This window comes from Bos indicus x Bos taurus, chromosome 13 (genome assembly GCF_003369695.1).
Source record: "Bos indicus x Bos taurus breed Angus x Brahman F1 hybrid chromosome 13, Bos_hybrid_MaternalHap_v2.0, whole genome shotgun sequence".
Classification (NCBI taxonomy): domain Eukaryota; kingdom Metazoa; phylum Chordata; class Mammalia; order Artiodactyla; family Bovidae; genus Bos; species Bos indicus x Bos taurus.
Window position 1 is genome coordinate 57,705,786 of NC_040088.1, and position 12,654 is coordinate 57,718,439.

General features: G+C 45.4%; 1 long non-coding RNA gene across 3 annotated transcripts in view; it reads left to right on the plus strand.

Annotated features, from left to right (window-relative positions):
- Positions 1 to 10,656: 10,656 nt before the first annotated feature.
- LOC113903580 overlaps positions 10,657 to 12,654 on the plus strand; it is a 46,207-nt gene continuing 44,209 nt past the window's right edge. For all 3 annotated transcript variants that reach the window (XR_003514187.1, XR_003514188.1, XR_003514189.1), the window contains exon 1: positions 10,657 to 12,066. This is a non-coding gene — a long non-coding RNA (uncharacterized LOC113903580). The remainder of the gene's footprint in view (positions 12,067 to 12,654) is intronic.

Below are 12,654 nucleotides of genomic sequence, written 5' to 3' on the forward strand. Positions count from 1 at the left end.
AAAAATGTAAAAGCTTATCATCTGATTAACAACCATTGCATTTATTAATTTAGTGTCCCAAAGCTGAGTAATAAGGGGGAAAAATGTGTGGCATGTTTCCCTAGAAAAATTTGCATTTGGTTACAATCAACATAGTACTAATACTTTGGGATCTTTGAAACAGATCAGAAACCTTTGGTATAAACTGGCCCTTACTGAGCTGGAACATTTCACATACTGAACCAGGTACCCCCAAGCTGAACTATGTGAGGGTCATATCCTAATGTGTCTTTTTAACTTATTTTTTTATTGAAGGATAATTGCTTTACAGAATTTTATTGTTTTTAACCTTTGGATATCTTTGGGTATCACTTGTTTTGCCGTGTCTCAGGCCTGCAGAAACTGTGAACACAGCCACCTCCTCAGCCTCCTGTGCCATGAACTTCGATCTGCCCAGCGGAGACGGAAGGTAACCCATCCCACTTCTGAAGACCTGCTGTCATGGAAATATCGCCCCATTTTTGTAATCGAGTTACTGTGTTCTAGGAAATTGAAACCCTAAACCACACTCTCCACCCAGATGTCTGGCTAATTTGGGAAAAAAATAGCATTTGGGAGTTTACCATCATAAAGTTCCTTTGGGTCCCCTGATGACATCTGAGGCCTGGTGGGCCAGCGAGCTTTGTGAAGGGAAAAGAGAATCACAGGAGGGACTCTGGGAGTTGATGCTGGGACGTGTACAGAGTAAGGAAGGAGGATGTGGTAGGGAGGGCTGTGTGGCCCGTGGCCCCAGTCATACCCCGTGAGTGGATCTGACGCCAGCAGGAAGAGCTGTTTCCCTAGTAGTCTTCGTGCTACACAGTGGGGCAGCCGGGTGGGTCCCTGCATTTCACCGAGGATCCTGGTGCAGCTTTACCACAGGGAGGAGTCCTAGGAAGACATTTCCCTTTGAAGATCCCAAGGATTTTGATCTTGGGATGGGAAGAGTTGGGGGAGCTCTTGGGCTGGGAAGGGGGTCCACATCCAGGGTGCTTCATGAGATGTCCCCTCAAGAGACTTCATGGGCCACAGGTGTCCACAAGGGGCCAGAGCACCCCCATGAGATGAGTGTTGATGACCATGTGTGAGAAAGCTCTGGGTGCCCCAGAAACATAGCAGTCACCTGGATCATGCCGTCCACGATGCTGGTGCCCTGGGTGAGGATGGCTGGCCCTGGGGCAGGGGGTGGGGGGAGGAGAGGCTGAAATCCACCCACACTCCACTTGTTCAGCCTCGGACTGTGTCAGGCTTCAGGTAAGGGTGTCTTAAAGGGGTATCTTTTACTAGTCTACCAGAAAACGGTGCATTTTTTGTTTGTTTGTTTTTAGCAATTTCTCATCCAGGAGTGCTGAGTGCTGTGCTTAGTTGCTCAGTCATGTCTGACTCTTTGCAACCCAAAGGGCTGAGGCCCGCCAGGCTCTTCTGTCCATGGGGATTCACCAGGCAAGAATACTGGAGTGGGTTGCCATGCCCTCCAGGGGATCTTCTCAACCCAGGGATCGAGCCCAGGTCTCCTGTATTGTGGTGGATTCTTTACTGTCTGAGCCACCAAGGAAGCCCAAGAATACTGGAGTGGGTAACCTATCCCTTCTCCAGAGGATCTTCCTGATCCAGGAATTGAACTGGGGTCTCCTGCATTGCAGGCAGATTCTTTACCAGCTGAGCCACCAGGCAAGCCTGAGGTGGCTTTTTCTGCCAGAGTGAGATTTACTCAGAAATAGGTAGGGAAAAAGACGGGATGGATGCTGGAGTACCACATTTTCCAAGTGAGAGGAATAAGCCTGAACTAGTGTTACTGTGACCTCATCCATATCCAGATCCTAGTGGGTGTTGACTAATGAGTAAGCTATGAGTAAGGATGGTGAAGTGTAGGCAACTTGTTCAAGAAATCTGGCTCTGAAGAGAAAACATAGCTAGATGGCTTTTGAAAGGTGGAAGAGGCTTGTGGGGACTTCCCTAGGGGTCCAGTGGGTAAGAAGCCTCCTGCCAGTGCAGGGGACACCAGTTGGATCCCTGGTCTGGGAAGATCCCACATGCCACAGAGCAGCTAAGTCTGGCCAGTCCAGTGGTTAAGACTTCTTACTTCTGCCCCAACCACTGAAGCCTGAGCCCTAGAGCCAATGCTCTGCAACAAGAGAAGCCACTGCAATGAGAAGCCCTCGAACCACAACCAGAGAGTAGCCCTCACTTGCTGCAACTAGAGAAAGTCCACTCACAGCAACAAAGACCCAGCATAGCCACACACACACACATGCACACAAGATGAAAGAGGCTTGCATATCTTTATTTGCTATAGAGAACAAAAAAATCAAGTGAAATAGAGTGTATTCATTATCAACAGCTGAATAACAAATCACCCCAAAACTGAGTGGCTTAAACCAACAGTAATTATTTCTTATCTTGCATGCTTCCAAGATCTAGGAGTATGGAGAGAGCCCAGTAGGGATGGCTCGTTTCTGCTCCATGATGGTGGTTGCTTCTGCAAGAAGATGCAAAGGCTGAGGGCTAATCTGTCCAGTGTGGCAGCCATTAGCCACATGCAGTTACTTGAATTTGAATGAAGTTAAATTTAAAATTTACTTTTCATTCACACCAACTACATTGTAGTTGCTCCATGGCCTCATATGATAGTAAGCACAAACAGAAAATATCCATAATTGCAGAAAGTTCTGTGGGTGGCTGTGATCTGAAGGCCTGTCTTGTGGTTGATGTTGGCCTTTAGCCTGCACCCCAGCTAAGGCTGGAATTCTGTGTGGTGTCTCCATGTGGTGTGGACTTCCTCACAACATGGCGGCCGGGTCCCCAAGGCAAGTGCAGAGACAGAAGCAGGTGGATGCTGTATCGCTGCTTATGTGACAGGCTCGCTACTATCACGTTCTGTGAGTCAAAGCAGATACAGGGATTTTCCTGCATTCAAGGGGAGGGAACACAGATTGCCACCACTCGGGACAAATAGCAAGATTTCCTGCTTTTACTGCAGGAGTTCTGGGTTTGATCCCTGTTGGGGGTACTAAGATCCCACAAGCCATGAGATACGGCCAAATAAATAAATAAAATGTGATTTCTTTCTTTAAAAAAGGAAAAGAATAGCAACATAATATTGTAAGAAAATCAACTGAGGGACTTCCCTGTCCAGTCCAGTGGTTAAGACTCCTCACTTCTGATGCAGGAGGCATAGATTTGATCCCTGGTCAGGGAACTAGATCCCCCATGCCACACGGTGCCACCAAAAAAAGAGAAAATCAAGTGAGATGGCATATGTATTGCTGTGGCCACTTTCAGAAACCAGAAGATGAGATCTGCCACAGAAAGATGATGTGCCCTCATTTCCCTACTAATAAGATTAGTGAAGGAATTGACTATTCAGTCATCATAATACATAATTGAATATATGCCTGCTTGCACAGATTCTTAAAGATTACAAAGTACTAGCTAGCCACGTGGGAAAATACGAGATGATGAACAGCAGGCAGTAGCACACCTTGATTACAGAGATAGAAATACATGTCTTCCCACTGACAGTATCTGGAATAAATTAAGAAGACTTTGAAAGAGCAGTTTGATTTCTGTTAAGGTGCTTTAAGTTTGAAACATAAAAAACTAAAATAATTTTTTCTTAACAAGCATCCTATAGATAGATGTAAATTCATTTTAGTATTTCCATTTTTATATGAAAAAATTGCATAATAATTTGGCCAAGAAAGTGATTAAGGATGGGGCCCTTAACACAATAAGATTTAAATGTAACAAGATATCCAGTTACATATATATATATATATATATATATGTAGTTTTATATATATATATATAAAACAGTTACATATATATATTACATATATTATACTAGAAACAATACTCACCAAATAAATTACAAAACAACAGATAACTCAGTACTAATCTATAAGATTTTTCAATGAAAACTGCTATGATTTATCTAATTTCCTAATATTGAAAGACAGAACTGGTTGACTGGAAAAAGAAATCAATGTAATTTTTCTTATCTTTAGTAAGAATTTTGGCTCTGTTATGTGAAGAATATCATCAATATCTGAGAAAATGACTAATAGTATATAGCTACTGAGTGATTGCACAAATCCTTGTAATTGAATTCAAAAGAGATCTGTCATGAGCATAACAAAGCATCTCAGGAAAGATTTAAGCCCAGACATTGAGAGTGTTGACATTTCATGAAAGATTTGGCTGCAGCTATCGTGGGGCTTCCCAGGTGGCAAACGGGTAAAGAATTCACCTGCCAGTGCAGGAGACGCAGGAGACTCAGGTTCGATCCCTGGGCCACGAAGATCTGGAGGAGGAAATGGCTACCCACTCCAGCATTCTTGCCTGGGAAATCCCATGAACAGAGGAGTCCATGGGGGTAACAAAGAGTTGGATGTGACTAAGCACGCTCACACACACACACTGTGATCAAGGGCTATGCGAGAACTTAACAGTAACTCAATGTAATTATTTAGCACAAAACTCAGAGGTAGGAATTGGCATCTCCACTTCAGAGATAAGGGAATGAGTATCAGAGAGATTAAATCGCTTACCCAGGGTTACACAGCTTTGTTCAAAGCCCATAAAAAGGGCTTGTGCCAACAGAGGACTAATAAAAGAATTTTGATCTTGTATTTAAGCTGTAACTTAAACAAGATAGACCTGAGAGGTTCCACTCTTTCAGTTAGAGGCAAAGGCATGAAATGCTGAAGCCAAAATTCCAAACCCAAGTAATTCTGACTTCTGTATCACTGAGCTCTACTTCCAGGCCCAGCCGGTCCTTTCCAGGCCTTGCTTTTATTCATCTATAAACCCAGAAGAGACAGATAGGCCTCCTCATTGTGTAGCTGTGAGGAAAAATTCATTAATAGGAAACTGGTAAACGTATAGGCAATAGCACACATGGAGATGCTTATAATTAACTTGAGAAGAAGAGATGGCTTGAGATGTTTACTTGCATCAAACACTGGGCTTCTCTCTGGGTCCAGACTGCTAAAGCTGCTCCCATACAGAGAGGCCGCTTGGTGAAGTCAAATGTCATTGAATGTATAGAAGGTTCAGGGCAGAGGTGTTCAGTAGGAAGACAATCTAGGCAAGGTCACATGGTGAGCAAGGGCTCTAGAAGGAAGTGCTGATGTCTGTGCGATGTGCAGTTCATCTATTCCTAGTGCCATCAACAGAACGATGGTCCCCCAAAGATATCCACGCCCTCACGTGAGTACATTGCCACACGTGGCAAAAGGGACTTTGCAGCTGATTTTAAATTAAGGATGTTAAGACAGGAAGATTATCCTGGATTGTTCAGGTGGACCCATTGTAACCATAAGGGTCTTCATTAGAGACGAGCAGAAGAGTCAGACTCAGAGAAGGATGTGATGGTACAGGGAGAGGTCAGAGGCAGAGAAATTTGGAGATGCTCCACTGCGGGCTCTGAAGGTGGAGGAAGAGGCCATCAGCCGAGAAATGGAGGATGTCTCTAGAAACTGGAACCAGCGAGGAAATGGATTGTCCCGTAGAGCTTCTAAAAGAAACACCTTGGGGATTTCCCTGGTGGTCCAGTGGCTAAGAATCCACCTTGCAATGCAAGGGACTTGGGCTCGATCCTTGGTCAGGGAACTAGGGTCCCACGTGCGACGAGCAACTGGGCTTGTGCGCGCTGCAATGAGAGAGGCTGTGTACCATGATGTAAGGGCCCACAGGACACAATGAAGATCCCAAGTGCCACAGCTAAGGCCCGAATCTGCCAAATAAATACATGTTTTTTTTTTAAAAAAAGAAGCCTTTTGACTTAGTCTGGTCAGAGTTGTTTTGAACTTCTGGCTTCCAGAACTGCAAAATAACACATTCATATTATTTTAAGTCACTGAATGTGTAACAGTTTGTTACAGCAGCCACCTGATACACCTCCTGTATGCCAGTGCTGTATGGCAGGCGAAGTTTTTCTTCCACAACCTCTACAAGGAGGCCACACATCTAGAAATGGGGGTACCACACAAGACGGCCACCACACACTACTCCACTCCCCGCCGACAGAGCAGGAAGAGTGACGCGTGGAGGCCTGTCTCTCCACTGGAGTTGGTGACAGGGCAGGATAAACCCAGAGCATTTAAACATCCATGAGATACATTGATTATTTACTGCAGCTGAGTATTGCTAGACCTCCTTACTTTTGAATGACATAAAAAGTGCTGACTTTCTGCTGAACGCCTATGACTCAACACACCTGTGAAAAGCACACACCCCATCAGGGCTGTGTCTGTCTTACTCAATGTATCGTGTAAGCCCAGCATCACGCCTGGATGACAGTGAGAAGCGCCATCACCATTCCCGACACCATTAGGTCACTTCCTGGTTGCTACGGTAGTGATGTATTGGGAAACGATGCATGGACCCATCTCGTGGTATTGCCTACGACTGGTTTGTTCCTCAGCGCCATGAAAGCAGGGCAGGTTCCTGAGGGCCAGCTGCCTCATGGTGTAACAAACGCTTTTAATGCCAGTTTCAGTTCATGACATCATTTCCCACCACTTGTAGACACGCACTCTCTATGCCCGCCAGACAAGCCTGTTTGCTGCCTGTGTGGGTGGCTCTCACTGATGGCTCCTTTGTCCTTTGGCACAAGAGGTATTTATTTCCACGTTGCATGTTTTTTACTTTCTCTCTACAAATTCACAGCCCTCTTGTCTACCTCAGTAGGAAGCCAGGTGCACTTCTATTAATAGAAGCCCTTTGCAGGTTCCACCGCTCTAACCTGATCCTCCCTTGAACTCATGTCTCCTCTGTTCTTACTGTGACTGGATTCACAAGTGAAGAGTTGAGGAAAGAGTCAAGTGGTCTCTTTTGACCAGTGGTCCATTTTATGGATCGTGTGTATCCCCAGGGAAATTGTAAGCCTTGAGAAGGGAGGAATCGTGTCTTCAGTCTCCTTCCTGTTATATTTTTGCCAGGACATCAATTAGCACAGCATTTGGGCTTCAGTGAGTATTTGACAAATAGTTCTAACTTGTTTTGTTCTCTTTAAGATTTTTTGAGGTGGACTATTTTTAAAGTCTTTATTGAATTTGTTATAATACTGCTTCTTTTTTTGTTTTGATGTTTTGGTTTTTAGGCCACAAATCATGTGGGATCTTCACTGCCTGACCAGAGATCAAACCCAGATCCCCTGATTTAGAAGGCTAGTCTTAACCACTGGACCGCCAGGGAAGTTCCTGGTCTGTTCTTTTCTGCAGGTGGAGATAGCGGACCTTGGTTTTGCTGGGGTTTCACCCTTGAGCCTCCCAGCCCTTCACTTACAAAATGAGGCAGTGGCTGGACCATGTCTAAAGGCTCTTTCAGGTCCAGAGTCTCACGGGCACATTTCTGTCTTAAGTGATGTCCCCCAGTCTGCCCTCTCCTTTCCTGTTGCCACTATCTGAGCCTTCTGAAACCCTCCTACCGTCATCAGCAGTCTAGAGGCATATTGGATGCTCACGGTCAGCCCGGCCAGCCGCAACACTCAGGAGCACTCTACGTGTGGGGCATGGCCTTCTGAACGGATCCATGGAGGGTCTCCTTGTGTTTGAATAATTGGCAGACATGAATATAAGCAGCCTTTTGGGGTTGCCGCTCCAAATGCCTTCCCTACTCAGATTAACAAGGCTTCTTCCCCCTTCCTCTCTTGTATCTCCTCAAAACACTGCCTGCCCTGGAAGCCCTCTCAATGCCCCCTTGAGACGTGCCTGTCCCATGCAAGAGCTATGGATGCCATTCCATCACAGACATGGGGAGGAGGAGATTACCTGCACAGGTGGCTTCACAGAGATGCTGGGTATGTATCTGATAAGGCAAGTTATGAACTTGGGCAAGTTAGTCAACCTCGGACTTCCCTGGTGGTCCAGTGGTTAGGACTTCCCGTTTCCCCTGCAGGCGGTGCTGGTTTGATCCCCGGTCAAGGAACTAACATTCCATAAGCCATGTGGCATGGCCAAAAGGAAAGTTGTTCACCCTCTCCATGCCTCAGTTTCCTTATCTGTAAAATGAAACCAAGAATGGTACTTACCTCACAAGGTTCTGGTGAGGGTTCAGGGAGTTAGAACTAGGCCTGCTACTTAATAAGTGCTTTAGTACCTGTTGGTTATTGTTACTATCATCGTCATTATCGGGGAGCTATTTCAAGTTAAGGCTTTTATGGTGGCTCAGAGGTAAAGAATCCATCTGCCAGTGCTGAAGACTCGGGTTCTATCCCTGGGTCAGGAAGAGCCCCTGGAAAAGGAAATGGCAACCCACTCCAGTATTGTTGCCTGGGAAATCCCATGGACAGAGGAGCCTGTAGAGCTACAGTCCATGAAGTTGCAAAGACTCAGACATGACTTAGTGTTCAGTTCAGTTCAGCCACTCAGTCTTGTCCGACTCTTTGCGACCCCATGAACCGCAGCACGCCAGGCCTCCCTGTCCATCACCAACTCCCGGAGTCCGTGCAAACCCATGTCCATTGAGTCGATGATGCTATCCAACCATCTTTTCCTCTGTCGTCCCCTTCTCCTCCTGCCCTCAATCTTTCCCAGCATCAGGGTCTTTTCAAATGAGTCAGATCTTTGCATGAGGTGGCCAAAGTATTGGAGTTTCAGCTTCAACATCAGTCCTTCCAATAAACACCCAGGACTGATCTCCTTTAGGATGGACTGGTTGGATGTCCTTGCAGTCCAAGAGACTCTCAAGAGTCTTATCCAACACCACAGTTCAAAAGCATCAATTCTTCAGCACTCAGCTATCTTCACAGTCCAACTCTCACATCCATACATGACCACAGGAAAAACCATGGCCTTGACTAGACGGACTTTGTTGACAAAGTAATGTCTCTGCTTTTTAATATGCTACCTAGGTTGGTCATAACTTTCCTTCCAAGGAGTAAGCGTCTTTTAATTTCATGGCTGCAATCACCATCTACAGTGATTTTCGAGCCCAGAAAAATAAAGTCAGCCACTGTTTCCATTGTTTCCCCATCTATTTGCCATGAAGTGATGGGACCGGATGCCATGATCTTAGTTTTCTTAATGTTGAGCTTTAAGCCAGCTTTTTCACTCTCCTCTTTTACTTTCATCAAGAGGTTCTTTAGTTCTTCACTTTCTGCCATAAGGGTGATGTCATCTGCATATCTGAGGTTATTTTTATTTCTCCTGGCAATCTTGATTCCAGTTTGTGCTTCTTCCAGCCCAGCATTTCTCATGATGTACTCTGCATATAAGTTAAATAAGCAGGGTGACAATATACAGCCTTGACGTACTCCTTTTCCTGTTTGGAACCAGTCTGTTGTCCTAGAACTAACACCCAAAAAAGATGTCCTTTTCATTATAGGGGACTGGAATGCAAAAGTAACAAGTCAAAAAACACCTGGAGTAACAGGCAAATTTGGCCTTGGAGTACAGAATGAAGCAGGGCAAAGGCTAATAGAGTTTTGCCAAGAGAACTCACTGGTCATAGCAAACACTGTCTCCCAACAACACAAGAGAAGACTCTACACATGGACATCACCAGATGGTCAACACTGAAATCAGATTGATTATATTCTTTGCAGCCAAAGATGGAGAAGCTCTATACAGTCAGCAAAAACAAGACCGGGAGCTGACTGTGGCTCAGATCATGAACTCCTTATTGCCAAATTCAGACTGAAATTGAAGAAAGTGGAGAAAACCACTAGACCATTCAGGCATGACCTAAATAAAATCCCTTATGACTATACAGTGGAAGTGAGAAATAGATTTAAGGGACTAGATCTGATAGAGTGCCTGATGAACTATGGACAGAGGTTTGTGACATTGTACAGGAGACAGGAATCAAGACCATCCCCAAGAAAAAGAAATACAAAAAAGCAAAATGGCTGTCTGAGAAGGCCTTACAAATAGTTGTGAAAACAAGTGAAGCGAAAAGCAAAGGAGAAAAGGAAAGATATAAGCATCTGAATACAGAGTTCCAAAGAATAGCAAGGAGAGATAAGAAAGCCTTCCTCAGTGATCAATGTAAAGAAATAGAGGAAAACAACAGAATGGGAAAGACTAGAGATCTCATCAAGAAAATTAGAGATACCAAGGGAACATTTCATGCAAAGATGGGCTCAATAAACGACAGAAATGGTATGGACCTAACAGAATCAGAAGATATTAAGAAGAGGTGACAAGAATACACAGAAGAACTGTACAAAAAGTCTTCGCGACCCAGATAATCACGATGGTGTGACCACTCACCTAGAGCCAGACATCCTGGAATGTGAAGTCAAGTAGGCCTTAGGAAGTATCACTACGAACAAAGCTAGTGAAGGTGATGGAATTCCAGTTGAGCTATTTCAGATCCTGAAAGATGATGCTGTGAAAGTGCTGCACTCAATATGCCAGCAAATATGACATATCTGGGCTGTGCTTTGCTGGAGCAGCTGTGAAGAGTTACCCCACATCCAAGGTAAGAGAAAGTAAGATGGTAGGCCCTGAGAGAGGGCAACAGAGGGCAGACAGACTGAAACCACAATTACAGACAACAGGCCAATCTGATCACATGGGCCACAGCGTTGTCTAACTCAATGAAACTAAGCCATGCCGTGTGGGGCCACCCAAGACGGATGGGTCACAGTGGAGAGGACTGACAGAATGTGGTCCACTGGTGAAGGGAATGACAAACCGCTTCAGTATTCTTGCCTTGAGAACCCCATGAACAGTATGAAAAGGCATGACTTAGTGAGTAAACAACAATCTGAAACCAACTCCCAGTGGGACTTTGTCCTGTAGGAGAATGGGCGCTCAGGCAGGACATAGAGAGGTGAGGTCATGGCAGAGCCAGTTGGCTTGCCGACAAGCAGAAAAACCCAGAGAGCTTCACACCCACATTTTTATCAGAGATAGTGAATCACAAGCATTTCATGTCAGAAAGACTTAACACTGAAATAGCTTCTAACATCTCTCCAATGTTTTTATCACACTGTTTTATCTGGGCCTAAAAAAAAAAAAAAGTTTAGATCTTGCTTTGCAGGGGGCAGAAAAGAAACATCCCAAATGCTTGTCATTTCTCTTCTTTGTCTGTGTGTCTGTCATGCCTGATGAACAACGGGCTGCTCAAATGATGGCTCTTGGTGAGGTGGAACCAGCCTACCGAGCCTCATTCAGCACAGTGTGAGGACAGGAAATGAGTGCATTGTTCTGAAGGCTGTTTGTTGCCCCATTGTTTCTCTGGCCCAGGCCTGTGTGGGACGGTTTGTACTCTGGCGCACACAGCGGCCATTATGCCCCCTGCGGCACCCTTCATACAGCTGTGAGCGTCTGTGCCCGAGCCAGCAGAATTCACTCAGAAAGGAGCCACACCGAGTCAGGGCCCTCCTCAGCTCTGGGAACGATCTGGGCTCTCCCACGTTCCTCCTCCCACTTGGCCAAAAACAGGAAGCAGATTGAAGCCTGCTTGGATGTACACCCTTCTGGGCTCTTCAGAGGTGGGGCTTTTAGGTAGCAACTTCCAGTCTCCATGTGGAATCTCCATTCACAACTTGCCAACCCGGAGTAGGGACAATGATACCCAGTGACTGGAGGTGCCTTTCCCTCAAGCTGAGGGTCTAATCACTGCAAAGCTCTGGGTCAGCAGTGGAGGGGCATCCAGCCTGGTCATTCGCACCATGATGGCTGTGAGTTTAGCCTGGCGTGTGGCTCGACAAAACTCTGGTTCTTTCAGGTTCCCTTGGGCCCACCTATCAGAGGACACCGTGTGGGTCATTGGAACAAGAAATACCGGCTCCCAGGTTGAACATGGGCAGCCAGGAAGACTGGGGCAGTGAGCTCCCAGACAGACATCCAGGCTTAGCAGCTGCAGCCACCCACTCTGTGTAGATGTGACAGCTTGTGGGCCCTCACATTGAGCCCGGGGTCAACAAGGGCAGCCCTGGAGACTTGATCATTCCGTCTTAGTCACAACGCCTGCGTTGTTGGTTGATAAACACTGGTGCTTGAAGACTTGCTTGTATAACATGAACCAACCATCTGGGCTGTTCTTGGGACTGCAGTGCTGATCGTCAGAACATCTAGCACAAGGAGCCAAAAGGTAAACATTCCCATAAAGCATATGTGTGTGGATATGTATGTAAAACTGTGTGTATAGACTTATCAGTATCAATCACTAACAAACGCAGTTTCTCAGTCTTTGCCAACAAATTTCCAAGTGGGATGTAATTTAAAACGTGAGTTAAATAAATAGAGATATGTAGATGTCAGTTCAGTGCCGCACTGGCTACATTTCCAGTTTTCACTGTTCGATGTCACCCTGTGGTTCATTCCCAGAACAAAGAAGGAAGTGAACTTGCCCACTTCCAGCCACGGAATGCTGCTTCTCTTGTTCACCAATAGAACAGAGTGTTAAGATATTGAAGGAAAATGCTACCCTGGGAAGCATTTATAGGAGTCTGTCACTTTCTCCTGGGACACTTATTCTTTTTCCAATCAAGCAAAAGATTCTCTTGATAATCAGCTTACCCATTTCTTCCCCACTCTTCCCTCCCAGCTGTTATTTGGAGGTTGGAAGGACAACAAAAATAACTTCACAGAGAAGACTAAGGATTACTCACTAATTATGTTCCCTTCCCACTCATCCTTCTTGCCAATCTTGAGTTTGGCCAACTTTTTTTTAAACATT